Source organism: Schistocerca nitens, chromosome 2 (assembly GCF_023898315.1).
Source record: "Schistocerca nitens isolate TAMUIC-IGC-003100 chromosome 2, iqSchNite1.1, whole genome shotgun sequence".
Classification (NCBI taxonomy): Eukaryota; Metazoa; Arthropoda; class Insecta; order Orthoptera; family Acrididae; genus Schistocerca; species Schistocerca nitens.
In genome coordinates this window covers 1,012,653,023-1,012,670,703 of record NC_064615.1, presented here as the reverse complement: position 1 = coordinate 1,012,670,703, position 17,681 = coordinate 1,012,653,023, and positions in this window count along the sequence as shown.

Here is a 17,681-nt window from a genome sequence, read left to right as displayed (position 1 = left end):
TGCTTAAAATGTTATTAGGAAGGCAAAGAGTATGTGATATGCAAATAGAATAGCTAATTCACAGGCTATAGTTAAAACCATATGGTCAGTTGTGAAGGAAGTGTCTGGTCAGCAGCACAAGGTCGACGATATAAAGACAGTTCATAGTGAAAATGGTTCAAATGGCTCTGAGCACTATGGGACTTAACATCTATGGTCATCAGTCCCCTAGAACTTAGAACTACTTAAACCTAACTAACCTAAGGACAGCACACAACACCCAGCCATCACGAGGTAGAGAAAATCCCTGACCCCGCCGGGAATCGAACCCGGGAACCCGTGCGTGGGAAGCGAGAACGCTACCGCACGACCACGAGATGCGGGCAGTTCATAGTGAAAAATATCTGTTACTGATAAATCAGATATACGAGTGTACAGGATTTAACAATCATTTTCTGAGCATTGCTGGTGAATTAAATAAAAACTTAGTTTCTACAGGGAAACGTATCACTCTCTTGGAAAATGCCTCTCTGAGATTGATACCTGAAATACGCCTCTGTGATACAGACAAGGAGGAGGTTGAGTCAATAACTAAATCACTGAAGGCTAAGGACTCTCATGGATATAATGGAGTGCCTAGCAGAATATTAAAGTACTGTGCTGCACATTTTAGCCCTGTATTTATCCATATTTGTAATTTTTCCTTGAGGAATAGTCAGTTTCCTGAACGATTAAAGTACTCAGTAGTAAATCCACTTTATAAAAAGGGAGAAACGGATAATGTAGTCAATTTTAGACTTATTTCTATACCATCAGTGTTTGCTAAAGTTATTATAAAAGCTGTGTTTATAAGGATAATTGATCATTTTATATCAAACGATTTGCTACCAAATGTACAGTTTGGCTTTAGAAGTCGTTTAGCAACTGAAAATGCTATATTCTCCTTTCTCTGTGAGGTACTGGATGGGTTAAACAAAAGGTTTCAAACGCTAGGCATATTTTTTGATTTAACTAAGATGTCTGATTGTGTTTATCACAAAATATAGCTCCAGAAGTTGGACCATTACAGAATATAGGAAGTAGCTCAAACTTTGTTCATCTCATACTTTAGCAACAGACAGTAAAAGGTCATTATTCACAGTGTTGAGAATGGCTGTGATGTGGGGTCTGAGTAGGTTATAGTCAAGTGGGGGGATGCCCCAGGGATCAGTGTTGGGGCCACTCCTGTTCCTTATTTATATAAATGATATGCCCTCTAGTATTATGGGTAACTCTAAAATATTTCTGTTTGCTTATGACAGTAGCTTGTTAGTAAAGGATGTTGTGCGAAACATTGGCTCGGTTCCAAATAGTGCAGTTCATAACCCAAGTTCATGGCTTGTAGAAAATAAACTAATGCTAAATCACAGTAAGACTCAGTTTTTACAGTTCCTAACACACAATTCAACAAAACCTGACGTTTTAATTTCACAGAATGGGCATATGATTAGTGAAGCACACGAGATTTTCACACATGAATTCCAGTTTGTGGCCTAAATGTCAGTTTGGTGGTAGCGAAAAAAGAATTGATCCATTCAGGCTTGGGAGTGAATTACGGACGGCGAGAAAGTGCTTGGTATCGAAATTGTTGCATCGGTGAGAGCCGAAATGATCTCTATAACGTCTGACAGGCGGGTCAGTGTCGTGTTGTCTTGTCGAAAAATACTGTTCCTTGAGAAAGTCACAAAGACGCCACAAACTGTATTTCATCACAAGTTTCAGATCGTGGGTGTGATTATGAACACATGAGTCATTCATGTCGTCATCACTATTTAGAGTGCGTTCGATACGCATCAAATGTTCTCGCAGGTTGTTCACGTCTTTTTTCTGTTGCTGATTAACTTAAAACTGACTTTCTTTAACATTCTTAACCACCTGATATTCTGTTATGTCTAAAAATGATACAGGATGTGTGACATCAGAATCATTGTCGGTATTTGTAGACCCTTTGCTATCTATGTTGGCAGATCTTCGACATTCATTTTTAATGTACAAAGTTGTCCTTTTTGTTAATCAAAGTTCAGCTTTAATGCATCTACCCGTTCACTAATTGTTTCAACAGTGGTATTAAGGGGGCGGTGACGTTCTGTCAGCTGCGTGACTATTGCGCTCGGTACAGAGGTACTTATTTTTGCAGTAAGCTCTTCTTTGTCGTTCTGGTGTGTAATTTTAAAATTCTTTTGTTCCGTTTCAAGGCTGTGTAGCAAGGCCTCTAGCTCTGTAATAACAGGATGCTAGTTATTTATAATCTCTTGTCGAATTCCTACGGAAAGGTTTTGCTGTTTTCTCTCAAGTTTCCGAATGTGAGATGTGAGTTCATTTTCCGTGTTTTTGATATGTTGCTTATGATGTTGTGTTTTGTTTAAAGGTTTTGTCTATTTTCTGAAATTGTTCAAGTGCTTAATACATCCTCAGCAGCAACTCTAGCATAGTTGAAATATTGGTTTCTACGTTCAAGTTTACTGGATTTGCAGCGATTGAGTGTGTGAGCTCAGTTATTGATATTGGCTCGTTTACTGTTTGATTAAAAGGAATAGAAGCAAAAACCCGAATCGACTGCTTCAGTAAGTGGTTGCGAGATTTCACGCAACTAAGGCGATTTTTCCCTTGCCGATTCGTCTTCTGAAATTTCTTTTCCACTGTTGGCAATCTGCTCTGTTGCATTTCTTAATAAAGAATATATCTGTGTTGGACAGTTATTTGCCTTCTCTGAAATTCTAAATAAATTATTTATGTGTAACTACAGTTGTGCGGCTTGAACTGTTAATAATTGCGTCATTATTTCGTCACGTGGTTTGGGATCTAGTAGCGCCACGAATTATTGTGTTGCTAGCGTTAATGTTGAAATGTAAAGACTGAATTGCCAAAAAAATGAATGTCGAAGATCTGCCAACATAGATAGCAAATTGGTCTACAAATACCGACAATTATTATGATGTCACACATCCTGTATCATTTTTAGACATAACAGAATATCAGGTACTTAAGAATGTTAAAGAAAGTAATAAATTCTTTTACCCCGACAGAAATATGTGAGAAAAAATTATATAATACTGAAAAGTTCCACATGGCTTGTGCTATTGTCTGCCTAGGCAACAAAGATTTTCACCCTCGATGTCTTCTCAAAAGGAAAAAAAAAGGAATTTCACACAAAATCAAATACAAATATGACAATGAAATTACAACAGCAGAAAGAGAAAATACAGATACTAGTTCGTACACGACTAGGGCTGATTTCGTTTCGAGAACTTGTGTTGCAATCTAATTACGTAATCATAGAGAAACTAGAGGACTATCCTAGGCGAAAAGGGGTTACATGTGTAACCTTTCTATGAAATATTGTCTGTGTAAGAGAAAACTGAATACGTTGATTTCCGAAACTTTCCCCTCATGTAACGGGTTCTTTAGATATCTTATTCTATTGCTGAACAAAACTGACTGTTGGTTGCCCTCTGTCGCCCATGTGAACATGCCGTGAAATAAAAATTAAAACTTCATGAAATGCAAAATATGAAACAAAGAAAACGAGTCTAATTAAAAAGCAAAATAAACTTCGTGCTCAGTGAAAACTCTGTAGCTAAAACAAAGTAACGAAATACGTTACGAATGCTGCGTGATATTAAGTGAAATGATAGACTCGGAAAAACCACAAAAAATAAATTACCATTCTATACGGAAGAAAATAATAGATAAACATTACCAGCACTATCCACTGAAAAGTCATGTACTTGCTAACACGTCACCTGACAATCCCGACAACACACTTTTTGCACAAGAATGAGGTGTTCACTGAAAAACAAGTGACCTTTTTTTTCAGAAACTATCTGTTGCAGCATGTGGAATAAGGTGCAATGCACATATGACAGGATATTAACAGTTTTACTATGAATCATGGAGGTGGGATTTACTTTAAAGAAAATCTTTTTTCAGAGCTGAAACTCTGATTAAAAGACAAAAAGACTGCACACTATAAGAAGACTCCACAATTACAAAATTCTCTCACTACAAAGAAACTATATACATATCTTTAAAATTTCTACAAACTCTTTCCATGGGTATAAAGAACAAGAGAATATTATAAATGAGTTTTCGTCTCCATGATAAGCATTCCAGATAACGTCTGCCAGATTCACAAATAACATATCTCTTTATCTGAAAAACTCAACTGCTCGCTACTATGCCCGAAGTAAGTATGCCCCAGCACTGCCCATTTGACTGACCAGCAAGTCAACCACAGATGAAACGAAACACTTGAGTCAAGGATGTTATTCACTACTCCTGCAGTGTGCTGATTCGTATTTGTCCCAGTACAATAAAGGTGCATCGTTTACAACAGCAGAAGGCATATGAGAACTTTACAGCTTTCCCTGATATTTAATTATCTTTCCAAATATCGCTTTGGTTTCCTTCACAGAATGAAGTCTAGGATTGGCTACAACCCTGTCTTACCCCGTTTTCGACTAACTTCTCATTCATGTTCTTCTACTCCTATCATTGCATTCTAGTTTCTGTGCAAGTTATAGATGATGACCTTTCACTCTCTGTATTTCATCCATGCTACCTTCAACATTCCAAATAGTGTATTCCAGTCAATATTGTCAAAGCCTTACGTAATTCTACAATGCCACAAACTTAGGTTCGCGTTTCTTCAACTTATCTTCTACGACAAGTCATAGGGTCAGTATTCCAGAAATCAAACTGATCTTCCCCGACGTCGGCTTATGTACACTAATCGAGCCAGTATTTTGAAGTCACAACTTGTTAAACTGTTGGTTTGGCAGTATTTACACCTTTCAACACCTGCCTGCTTTGTGCAACAATTCCCCCTCCCCCCCCCCCCCCAATCGTATTAAACCTCCATAAATGTCTCAGTTTAGCCGGTGAGACCATAGATGTTGGACAGTATAACTGGCCCCACTTTGTCACCCGAGTTTTGGGGTAATTAAGCCAGTTCGTCCTTGAACTGACTTAGTGAGCCGCCAGGTAGGAATTCTTCCTATCTGTTATGTGGAGAAGCTCTTTTTGTCTTATGTCCCTTAGCAGAGCCTTATCAGCACTTCGGAGTCTGAAATTGCAATACTACTGTCTATGTTTTACGTACTAAACCGGGAAGACGTTTCTTGTGCAAACAGTTTTTACACGGGATGACATTATGGTGCGTTTATTTAGGAAACACCGTAAAATGAACTTGTTCACCCTGATTATAAGCTAACTATTTACTGTACGAAAACATGGTCTACCGCATGACTAGATCGAAAGACATCCCATCGACGACTGCCGACTATGGTGCACAGTCTGTACCTTGAGCAAACAATAGGTATAGTTCATATAAGACCGTACATCTTCGTTTATGCCAAAGTTGTTCATTGATTTATTAATATCAACGTTTCCTGTGATAGTAAAATTACTGAAGGAGAGTATTTATGATCCGTAGACTCCGCATTGTATCTGAGTGGCAAAAGGCAACTCTTATTAGCAAATATTCATTAATGAGTATTACTTGATTCGCGCCAGAATAAATGTACTTTCCCCACGTATCTCTTTGCTGGCGTCACGAGCGGTTTCTGAATCGGCACCTCATCCCACTCGCATTGAAAGCGCCAGATGGCCAACTGCCTACAGCTCGCTCCTTACTCCATACATCCTGCAGCGCTGATACATTCACATATGTGAAGTAGCAAATCTAGACATAAAGTAAAATGCGCTCTTATCCTCAAGTATGGGGTACCTTACATTTGGAACTGAAATTTTGCGTTCTTCTTGAAGTCTGAAGATATTTCGCCTGTGTCACATATATTGCGTACCATGGCTGGCTCCTTCAAGGATCTCGAGATTTCTGAGGGATTGTCGTCAACTCCAAGGTCCTTGTACCGACCTACGTCTTTCAGTATTCAGTCAAATTCTGCCCTCAGTTTAACAAATTTAATCTTGATCTGTGTCCTCCTCCTTTTCCACAACAATATTTTTACGTTTATCTCCCTAATGCACCCCTCTATAAATTCCTTCGACTTGTAAGCCTTCCTTCCTCTGTACATTACTGGGTTGACTTGCGAATTGTAAGCTTCTCTTTTCCCCGAAGGTCTTTTTCATTTGTTGTACGTGGTATGTACTGTAGATACAAACGTCTCTACTTCTTTGCATTTTATCTCTAGTCTTTCACGTTCCGCTGTTTTGCACCTTTTAGGCGGCTTGATTCCATTTGCCTGCTTTAGCTGCTATATTGTTACACTGAATAGCCAAAGAAACTGGTACACCTACTTAATGTCCTGCTGGAATTTCCCAACTCCGTCGCATTGAACAATGGACATGAATGGATGTAGGTCATCAGACAGAATGTGTCAGCTGTCAGAGTCGTATCTAGACGTATCAGCGGTCCCATATCACGCCAACTGCACACGCTTCGCACCATTACAGAGCCTCCACCAGTCTGAACAGTCTCCTGCTGACATGCAGGGTCCAAGGATTCACGAGGTTGTCTCCATACCATTCCATGTCTATCCGCTCGATACAATTTGAAACGAGACTCGTCCGACCAGGCAACGTTCTACCAGTCATCAACAGTCCAATGTCGGTGTTTACGGGCCCATGCGAGGCGTAAAGCTTTGTGTCGTGCAGTCATCAAGGGTACACGAGTGGGCCTTGGGCTCCAAAAGCCCTTATCGATTATGTTTCGTTGAATGGTTCGCAGGCTGACACTTGTTGATGGCCCAGCACTGAAATCTGCCGCATTTGCGGAAGGTTTGCGCTTCTGTCACCTTGAGCGATTCTCTTCAGTCGTCGTTGATCCCGTTCTTTGGAAATTTCTGGTAAGGTCTTATGGGACCAAACTGCTGAGGTCATCGGTCCCTAAGCCTACACACTGCTTACTCTAACTTAAACTAACTTACGCTATGGGCCCCACACACACACACCCGTGCCGGAGGGAGGACTCGAACCTACGACGGGAGGGTCACGTTCTTTCAGTATATTTTTCCGGCCGAAGCGATGTCGGAGACTGATGTTTTACCGGATTCCTGATATTTACGGTACACTCGTGAAATAGTCGTCCCCACTTCATCGCTACCTGGTAGATGCTGTGTCCCTTCGCTCGTGCGCCGACTAAAACACCACGTTCAAACTCACGTAACTCTTGAAACTTAAATCTCGATGACTTGTGATTGTAGCAACACTAAATGATCTAACAACTGCGCCAGACATTTGTGGTCTTATGTAGGTGTCTCTGACCGTAGCGCCGTATTCTGCGTGTTTACACATCTCTGTATTTGAATACGCATGCCTATACCAGTTTCTCTGGCACTTCAGCGTATATTTTCTCGTAACAGTTAAATCCAACGTCTCGAGTCTGCTTTCTGCGTCAACATCTACATCTACATATGTACCCCGCAAGCCACCATACGATTCATGGCGGAGGGTACCCTATACCGCTAATATTCATTCCCCTTCCTGTTCCACTCGCAACGGAGCTAGGGAAGAACCACTGCCTATGTGGCTCAGTACGAGCCCTCATTTCTCTTATCTTCGTTGTCCTTACGCGGAATGTACATTGACGGCTGTAAGATCGTTCTGCAGTCAGTTTCAGATGTCGATTCTGTAAATTTTCTCAATAGAGTTCCTTGAAAAGAACATCGCCTTACCTCCAGGAATTCCGATTTGAGTTCCCGGAGCAACTCCGTAACACTTGTGAGTTTACCTTTAACAAATATAGCAGCCCGCCTCTGAACTGCTTCGATCCGACCTGGTGGTGATCCCAAGCACTCGAACAATTTTCAAGGTCGGTTTCACTATTTCATCTCACATCTTCTGTTGTTTTCCTTCTGTTTGAGTCAATGTTTGAGCGATGCTCACTTTGAAACTCTCAACAACCTGTAGTTCTTCCTATTTAGTTAGATCCCATTCACTTTATGTCTTCCTTTTCTGAACTTTTTTTCAGTTTTAATCTGCAATTCACAGTCGTTCTCTTACCATTATACATCCATTGCAAACTTTCCGGTGTCTCCTGGTCCGTTACACGTATAATTCTTTTTTCGTGATTCTTCTTAAACCATGTGTCAGAAATGATTAAACTGTGCTCTGTGCAAAACTCAGATACATCAAAACGTTTTTGTTTTACACCACATAGACTTCTGGTTACAAGTCCATTTTTGCTGATACTGGTTTCATCGTTTTGACTTTCTCGCATAGTTTAACGCGACGTACGACAGCTTGTAACTCAAGGTGTCGAGTAAACCCCGACCGAATCCTAGCGGATGCTTAACACCCGTTGGTTTGGTACACTGCCCAGCATAAGTGTGCTTTTCGGCGGTTTTTCACGCTCGTTTAGGCTGTTTCTCGACTAGTCTCATCTCCACCTAAGAAAAGACGTTACCCAATGCAGCAGCTACTCTACACGGCATAGATTCGACACATGCTTGGTAGGTTTGCGTTGCCTTTGACTGGTATCATCAACATTACTCATCCGACCAGGCGACACGTTTCAGTTGATCCAAGATCCAGTCTCGATGATCCCGAGCCCACTATAATTATAGCTGAAGATGTCCCTGGGTCAACATGAGATCTGCCCTGGACGATGGGCCCCAAAACACTTGTGCCTGCCGCAGAATTGCACTCTGCCACAGATCGACGAGTATCCTGCTTCACAAAGCGGACAAGCCTCCGAATTCCACGTTCTGTTCAAAGGCGTGGACGTCCAACACCTTACTGCCTGCTCATGGCTGAACCCTCCTTCCATCACGTTCCATCGAGGTTTGCAGTAGCAACTTGCTTGCAACCGACTAGCTTCGCCCCTTTCCGATGCTCGTTACCAGGCTCTGAGACATAATAAACTTCAATTTGCCAAAATCACTTTGGTGACAAAAGTCATGAGATACCTCCTAATATCGTGTCGCACCTCCTTTTGCCTGGCGTAGTGCTGCAGCTCGACATGCCATCATCTCAAGAAATCGTTGGAAGCCCCTTGCGGAAGCATTGAGCCATGCTACCTCTATAGCACTTTATAATTGCGCAAGTGTTGTCGGTGCAGGATTTTGTGCACGAACCGACCTTTCGATTATGTCACACAAATGTTCGATGTGGTTCATGTCGGGCGATCTGGATGGTCAAATCATTCATTCGAATTCTGTGTCCCAGGCACTTGGCATGTTGTCGTCCACAAACATTCAGTCCGTTGTCTGGGTATATGAAGTTCAACAATGGCTGAAAATGTTCTCCAAGTAGCCGAACATAACCGTCAATGATCTTTTCAGTTGGATCTGAAGACCCAGTCATTTCCATGTAAACATATCCCACACCAGCCTGCACAGTGCCTTGTTAACAACTTTGTTCCTTGGCTTCGTGGTGTCTGCGCCGCACTAGAACCCTACCATCAGCTCTTACCGATTGAAATCAAGACTCATCGGACAAGGCCACGGTTTTGAGTCGTCAGGTCCAAACGATATGGTCACGAAGCCAGGAGAGTCGCTGCAGGCGATGTCGTGCTGTTAGCAAAAGCACTCGCGTCGATCTTGTTCTGCCAAAGCACAATGACGCCAAATTTCGCCGCACTGTCCTAACAGATACGTTCTTAGAACGTCCTACATTGATGTTTTCGGTTATTTCAAGCAGTGTTGCTAGTCTGTTAGCACTGACAACTATACGAAAGCGGCACAGAGTTTTCCGGGGTGACAAATAACGCCCGAAATTTCGTATTTTTGGCACACTCTTGACACTGTGGATCTCGGAATACTAAATTCCCTAACGATTTCCCAGATGGAATGTCCCATGCGTCTGGATCCAACTACCTTTCACCTTTCCGATTTCTAAGTTTGTTAATTCCCCTCATGCAGCCATAATCACTTCGAAAGCCTTTTCACACGAATCATCTCAGTAAAATGAGAGCCCTGCCAATTCAATGAGTTTTTCTACGTTGCGTACGCGATACTACCACCACCTGTATATGTGCATATTGCTATCCCATAAGTTCTGTCGCTTCAGTGTACGTCGGTGAATTTCCCAATTTGAGCCGTGCTGTCGTCTCCGGTCTCCTTGTATATTTTTCTTACCTCATGTATGCAAGACCACTACAAGGCGCTATTTTATCTCGTTGTCGACAGTGTTACAATGTTTGTCCTCACTGTAGACGGTTATCTACACTTACCTCCATGCCGGCCGGAGTGGCCGAGGCTTTACAGTCTGGAACCGCGCGAGCGCTACGGTCGCAGGTTCGAATCCTGCCTCGGGCATGGATGTGTGTGATGTCCTTAGGTTAGTTAGGTTTAAGTAGTTCAAAGTTCTAGGGGACTGATGACCTCAGAAGTTAAGTCCCATAGTCTTCAGAGCATTTTGAACTTACCTCCATGGTGTCAGAAAACAGTGAGAAAACTAGAAGGCGTACAGAAAAACGTCACATATCAATGGATAGCGTATGTCTCCAAGTCTCGGCCAATAGCAGGATAAAGGGCATTCATCCTCTCCTGGAAACGTCTCCCTACTCGTGGAAAATCCCCCGATCTCCCCATACCTACACCACTCCAGTCCTCACCATTCTCCTTTCCCCATTCGCACGTAGCAATGCGGAGGTTCAACAAGCAACTCGATGGATCGAACAATACGGGAGCGTTGTGGGTAGCCACATGAACGTCGCTAAATCCTGCGCGATGACCACTGGAAGGGGACATCGTGACAAATGTGTGGCACCATTCAGGGAGATGGAGACACTAAGCTGTCTAGGGATAGTTTATACTCGAGACATGTGTCATTACACCACGGCGATCAGCTTCTGGCTCTTCTTCAGAACATCAGGACAGACGTTCGAAGTCAGCTATGGGGACCAATAGAAATGCTAAAAAAAGCAGTTTATTAACATTTGTATGACATCCCTGGCAACACACATTGCATACGTTTCACCTACCTCTACAGTGATGACGCATCATATCCAAATGGCCTTCGGTTATTTTATCAGTACTTGTCTCGTATTCAAGGTAAAGCATGACACACGGTCTTGCGCTGGTCAGTGTCCATGTTCGCAATACAGTTCTATACGTAAGCAAAACCTCGAGGTTATGGAATCAGAGGCTCAACAGTATTACAGGGCTTTTGGTCGACGAACTCGCACCTACTTCGCGTCAACCGCCGATCGCCCTGGCCCGAATTGCATCAGCGCTATCACGTGTGAAAGTTTTCCTTCTGGAATACAGTTATGTCCATGGACATATTCCTCGCACTAGCGCTTCCACTACGCGGGATATTTGTCGCCTCTTAATGTGGACTCATCCCAGGAATGCCTTCGAACGTCATCACCCAGAGGTTAGGTGGCCGGCGGTGTGGCGCGCAGTTCATCAACCAGACTTCACCACGGAAGCGAGCGCCCAGTGGTACATCGGCATTATCGGCAAATACCCAACGTCACACAAACTCCATGGCATCACCCTGGCAGGCGGCTCCCTCTGCCTGAGGTATAATGTGGACGACACGGGCGAACACCGCCTCCTATAGGGCGCGGTTGCGGACGTAGGATTCCATCTCCAGCAGATACGGGCGCTTTATCCCCGGGTACTATCGCACATAATCGTCCCAGTATGCTCCTCTGCCCGGACGAGAAGTATTTCCCACCATGAAAGACGTATGCGGTCACTTAGGTGAAGTGTATGGCCTTCATTATCTTTTCGGAAGTGGACCCAGGAACGCGATCGATTTTTGGACGTTTTTGCTGACACGACACCACATAATGGGACTTCAAGTTAAATACCAGTCCACTTTTGCTAACTGTGTAGGAACCATTTTTCCCAACCCGCCCCGCAGTTGGACCTCCCCAGTCAGCGATGATGACAGGTGAAGAAGCTATGTTCTCATGACCATCAAAGGCTCGGCGTTCGATTTCCGAAGGCATGTCCCCAACCAGCGTCCTCAAAAAGAGCAGTTTTCGATTCGTTTTCGTACACCAGCATCATCTTTGAGTTATTTTTTCTGTTTTCTATAATAAATGAAGGAGTTTTCTATTATTCTTTTTACACTAACTACGAAAAATGAAAAAGTGGTTAAGGCAACCGTTCGCTATAAGCGGGAAATCCACGTTCGAGTCCAGGTCTGGCATAACTTTTCATATGTTTCTATTAAATAGTATGCGTGATTTATAGCAGTATTCGCAATTAGGGAGTAAATTTCAGATTTTGAATAAGGCTATCAATCGTCAGCAGTGCCTGTTCGGAGACGCATGCGTGTCCAAAGGAACACTGCACCAAAATAAGCAGATACTGTAAATTACATACATTGCACTTCTGCACAGTTTATTCACTATCCGAAACGAGTAATTATATTCGCTATTACTTCTTTCCATTGCACCCATTACACCACAAATTTATTTGAAAATTTAATCTCCATTTATATTAACACATCTTGGTAAACTGGCCTGCGTGATATAATTTCAATGAACTTATATTTTACGTTTTTAACCACATGGGGACTGTCCGGAAATACTTATTAATTCTTTCCCAAGATATAGTACAGCTCTGGCCTGCTTATCTCCATGTGTATCGCCTAATGTTTCCTGAGCAGATTTGCATAAATCCAATGTAAATTCGCTTTCTACGATGCTCAAATCTCTTAACTTTTCTCGGTCCTTAATACCCAGTGGCACTGAGTAAACGTGAAATCAAAAGAAAATGAAGTGCTTATCAACACTGAGAAACTGTACTGACATGTGTTTTCTCTAGTTAAACAATAGATACTAACATTTATTACGAATAAAAACCCTTAAAATTTAATGAAGATCCGAAACATCTGGAGATGAACATAGGGTGTAAGACGAATAGGAAAAACCATATAGTATTTATTTATTTGTTTAGCGTATGGCTCATAACATCACAGTAAAAATTACAGAAACAACACGATTTTAAAAAATCACATATGTATAAACAAAACAATAAATAACAGTTCGTATATAAGGACACCACCAATTGTAAATTTACACTCACAAAAGAGCAATCACAAAAAAACGTCCAGCTTAGATAATATATAGTCGATTGCCTCTTGGGTCGCCATTAGGAAATCCTGTGGGTCACCCTCATATGCCCTTAGTGGGCATTCCTGCACGATGTGTTTGACCGTCCGTCTCTCAGCGCCACAGTCGCAAGCGGCCGAAGTAAGTTTACCCCATCTCTCTAAGGAGTCAGCGCATCTCCCACCGTCTGTCTCTCAACGCCACCATATAGTAAAAACTGCTAACACAATGACGAGCATAACAAATATCATTGATAGATTACCCAGATAGAAATGGCTTTTTTTATTATAAGTCTTGATTTCAACTTCTCAAAACTCTGGGTACTCATGCCGAATGGTCAATATTCATGGATATGACAGGAACGATCATTCGAAGTAAGAAAGTCTAGTAAACACGGGTTCTGAATTGCATACTTCAAGAGCTGTGAGCACTTTTCATCTTCGGTCGTGTGAAGCAAATCTCTTCCACTACAAGCTCTTTGCTTTCCATATTTTGAGGGGTGGTAGCATGGACCAAAACAAGGAAAATATAGTCATTAAACATGGACTCTGAAGTACACGCCTAAAGAGCTATCAGCACTTGACGATCTTCGCTGCTCATTGAACAAGTGCTCATAGCTCTTGTGATACGCGTTTTAGAGTTCATGTTCCCTAGATAATTTTTCTTGTTTTCGTCCATAATACCTTCTCCAACAATATGGAAAGCAAATAGATTCAGTAGAAGGAATTTGTTTCACGCTATCGAAGACGAGAAAGTGTCCATAGCCCTTAAGTTATGCATTTTAAAGCCTAAGTTTACAAGATTTTCGCAACAAATGATCGTTCCTGTCACGTCGATCAATATTGACCATTCTTCCTAAGAAACAATGAATATCAAATCGTTAATCTGTATAGAACTGGAACGTTAATATTAGTCGGCTCGTAGTTAAATTACGTGCATGTGCAACAACACCAATTTCGAAATTATAAAGAATGTAGCAACCAGTTCCGGAAACATAATTTATTTATCTTGTTGCAAATCAATTTCGACTGATATCTGTCATCATCGGTGCATTTTTCTAACCGATACATGCCATAAGTAGAAGTACTGTCCTTGGCAGATTTTATCATGAAGCTGTGTTACGAATATCGGCTGTATTTTTCCGATCTCAGTTATATGGGATGTCCGAGAGACAAAAACAATGTTTTCAACAGCGCATTATATAAGAGATGATAACTGCCGGTCTCCAGAAAAAGATTACTTTATATTATCGTTTTGTCAACTAAATAGGTTGTTCAAATCACAGTCACACTCACTTTAACGAAGACCAAACACTAAACATAATTTCGGTTTAGAAATGACAAGAGCCATAGCAACAGATGCAGTTATAATCTTCTACCAGTCCAGAAGACTGTCCCAAAGTTTACTAAAGTTGCTCTTTAATAGAAAGATAGGAAATTTCGCACGTATCCTTGATAGACATTAAAGCGACTTTTAAGATAAAGTTCAGGTTTTTAGTGTTGCATTGCACCATCTTTTTACTGGAACAAATTAATTTGTTTAGTTTCTGAATGTCTTTATACTGACCCCTCAAAACTATATCTTCACATGAACATTAAAAGATGTTAATCATTTCCAAAGTTATATCTGGTGGAAATTTATTGAAAAAGTAATAAAAATACGTAAATTTTCAATGGACAGCATCCAGTATTGGAAACAGCAATAAGGTGGAAGACAAATTCGCCAAGGAAAGTACAGGGCGCCCATTAATTATCTTTACAAATTCAGTAATACCTTTGAAACCACACAAGTTATTAACAAACGGTTTTCAACATGTGATAAAGTAACTCATGCAGTTTTGTTTCCTCTTTCACGCACATCAGTGTGTGGCACGGATAATGTATAGTCAGCATTCCATTTCTCTCCACGTACCATGTTCAAATGCATTGCAAATGTGTGCCTTCAAGTCCTGTAGGTTACTAAACTTAGTTCGGTACACCAGATCCTTCACAAAGCCCCACAGGAAGAAGGCTAGTGATGTGATTTCATGGGATCGAGGCAACCATCGAACTGGACCATCTCTTCCAATCCATCTAACCGGAAGCTTTTCAGCTAGAAACAGGCGGACATTTAAGGAATAATGGGGTGGTTCCCCATCTTGCTGGAATATGACATCATATTGCAGATGTTCCATTTGTCGCACAGCAAACTCTCGTAACATGTCCAGGTAAATACTATAGTCGACGGCAGACGGATGAAAAAGCATGGACCAATGATACAATTGTGCATCAGTTCGCACCAAACATTTCCATTTCACGTGTAACATGAGGATGTTGTGAACCTCATACACGAACATTATGATGATTCATTTTGCCAGATACATGAAACGTTGCCTCGTCGAAGACACAATTTTTTTTTTTCAAAAAAGTCATTCTTCGCATCAGTCTTGCCCAGTATATCACTGCAAACTGTTCGTGCTCAGGTTTGTCCATATGCTTTAATGCCTGAAGCAGCTACCCCACGTTGGGATACTTGGCCCGATGTTTATGGTTATACTGCTTACGTCACCCCCGCCGCCAAAGGAGGTAGGGGAGCAGCGATTATTGTGCGCGATGCATTGCAGTCGAAGATGACACTTACTTACAGCCAGCACGAGGGCTAACGGTGACAGTACACGGGATCAGACTAGTGAATCTTTATGCGCCATCCGACACCGACCAACAACGAGAGCGCTCACAGTTTTATACTGGAACATTCGCGGCACTTTTTCTGGGACGATACGAGCACGTAACTATCAGAGCAGATTTCAACTTCGTTCTCGAGAGGGAGGATCAATATCGAAATTTTACTACCTGTCCCGATCCCCGTTGTTTAGTACATCGACTCAGTCTCGTAGAAACCTGGGAGGTGGTACATGGCGATCGCATGGAATATACGTACGTCACGAGCCACTCAACCAGTCGATTCGATTGCGTCTTTGTGACTTCCCCTCTCGCTTCGGACGTCCTGAATGCGGAAAGATGGCCTTCGATCTTCTCAGACGATAGTGTTTATGTGTGCACGATCAACTCCGACGACAAACGATATGGAGCACTCGGGGTCCATGTAAACTTAACGTTGCCTGCTTACAGGAACAGGGATATCGACGAATGGTCAAGACCACATGGGAATAATGCGAAAGACGCATCACACAATACTCGTCCGTACTTCTGTGGTGGGCACAATGTGTAAAGCCACTGATGCGCCGCGCGCTGGTCCAGCATGTCAGGGAACGAATGTAATGGCACAATGACACGATGGAATTTTATTACATACCCTCCGGTACTGCCCATAGTGCATCCTGCCGTCGCAGATCTCAGATCCCGTCGACAAGCGCTGATCTGTTCCTTAGATTTGCCTGACGGCCGACGGTTGTTATCACGGGCGGACATCGCAATAGCCTTCGAAGTTCTTCACTATCGTCACCACGTCTATCGTGAAGAAGAGACTGATGTCGAGGCACTTAGGGACATACTACAGACAATCCATCGTATCCTTTATGGGCGGACAGCGAACTCTCTTTTAGGGAACATCTCCACTGGAGACAACACTGATGCGCTCTCCAAGGGGACTCTCAACGGATCGCCAGCACCAAAAGGTCAGCCGTTAGAATTTTAGAAGACTTTCAAGGACTTCATTTTTCCGCGATGAACGGAAACGTAGGAAGAACTGCTGTCTCTTGCGAGGCCGCCGCTACCGGAATTTATGGTAGATCTAATTGTTCCGATACCTAACCCTCTGGAATTCGCCACCTAGCAGCTAACAGCCAATAACTTTACTCAATTCAAATTTTAAGATTTTCGTTCGCCTTTCAACGAGTCCTGCACCAGATCCTGTCGCCTTCACAGACGTCCTTGGGCGGAAACACTCGTATAAAATCAACGGCATGTGATTACACGTACGCCCTCGCTGTTGCAACAGTCAGTAGACTGCAGGGAGCCGTGCACGATGTTCGTCGATTTCCATCAGGCATTCGATAGCGTGAACCGCACCTTCTTCGCGAAAGTGAAGGAACGGATAGCTTTCCCACTTGCCTTCGTCCTCTTGATCATGAACCTACTTCGCGACGCTTCGTCGAGGGTGATACGTCAGTTTTGCCTACCATATCCACTGCAAACTGTTGGCGCTGAGGGTTTGTCTGTCGGCTTTAATGACTGATGCAGTTGCACCTTGTAGGGGTACAGCTGTAACCTCCTATGAATGACAATGTGCACTGTTAATCGCCCCATTTCCAACTCTCTGGCCGTCGTACCCACCGACTTTCCCGGATTCCTTGCATACGCCTGCCGTACCTTGTCCACATTGGCCTCTGAAACAGATGGGCGTCCCACCCCTTTTTCTATGGGGAACATGTTATGTTACCATAAACGACGTATGCCAAGCCCGAATAGTCGGTCGGTCTGCCCCGATAGCTGAATGGTCAGAGTGATTGACTGCCGTCCTAAGAAGCTCGGGTTCGATTCCCGGCTGGGTCGGGGATTTTCTCCGCTCAGGGACTGGGTGTTGTGTTGTCTTCATCATTATTTCATCCCCATCCGGCGCGCAGGTCGCCCAATGTGGCGTCGAATGTAATAATACTTGCACTAAGGCTGCCTGACCTGCCCCGTCGCTACAGTTTGGAACCGCGCGACCGCTACGGTCGCAGGTTCGAATCCTGCCTCGGGCATGGATG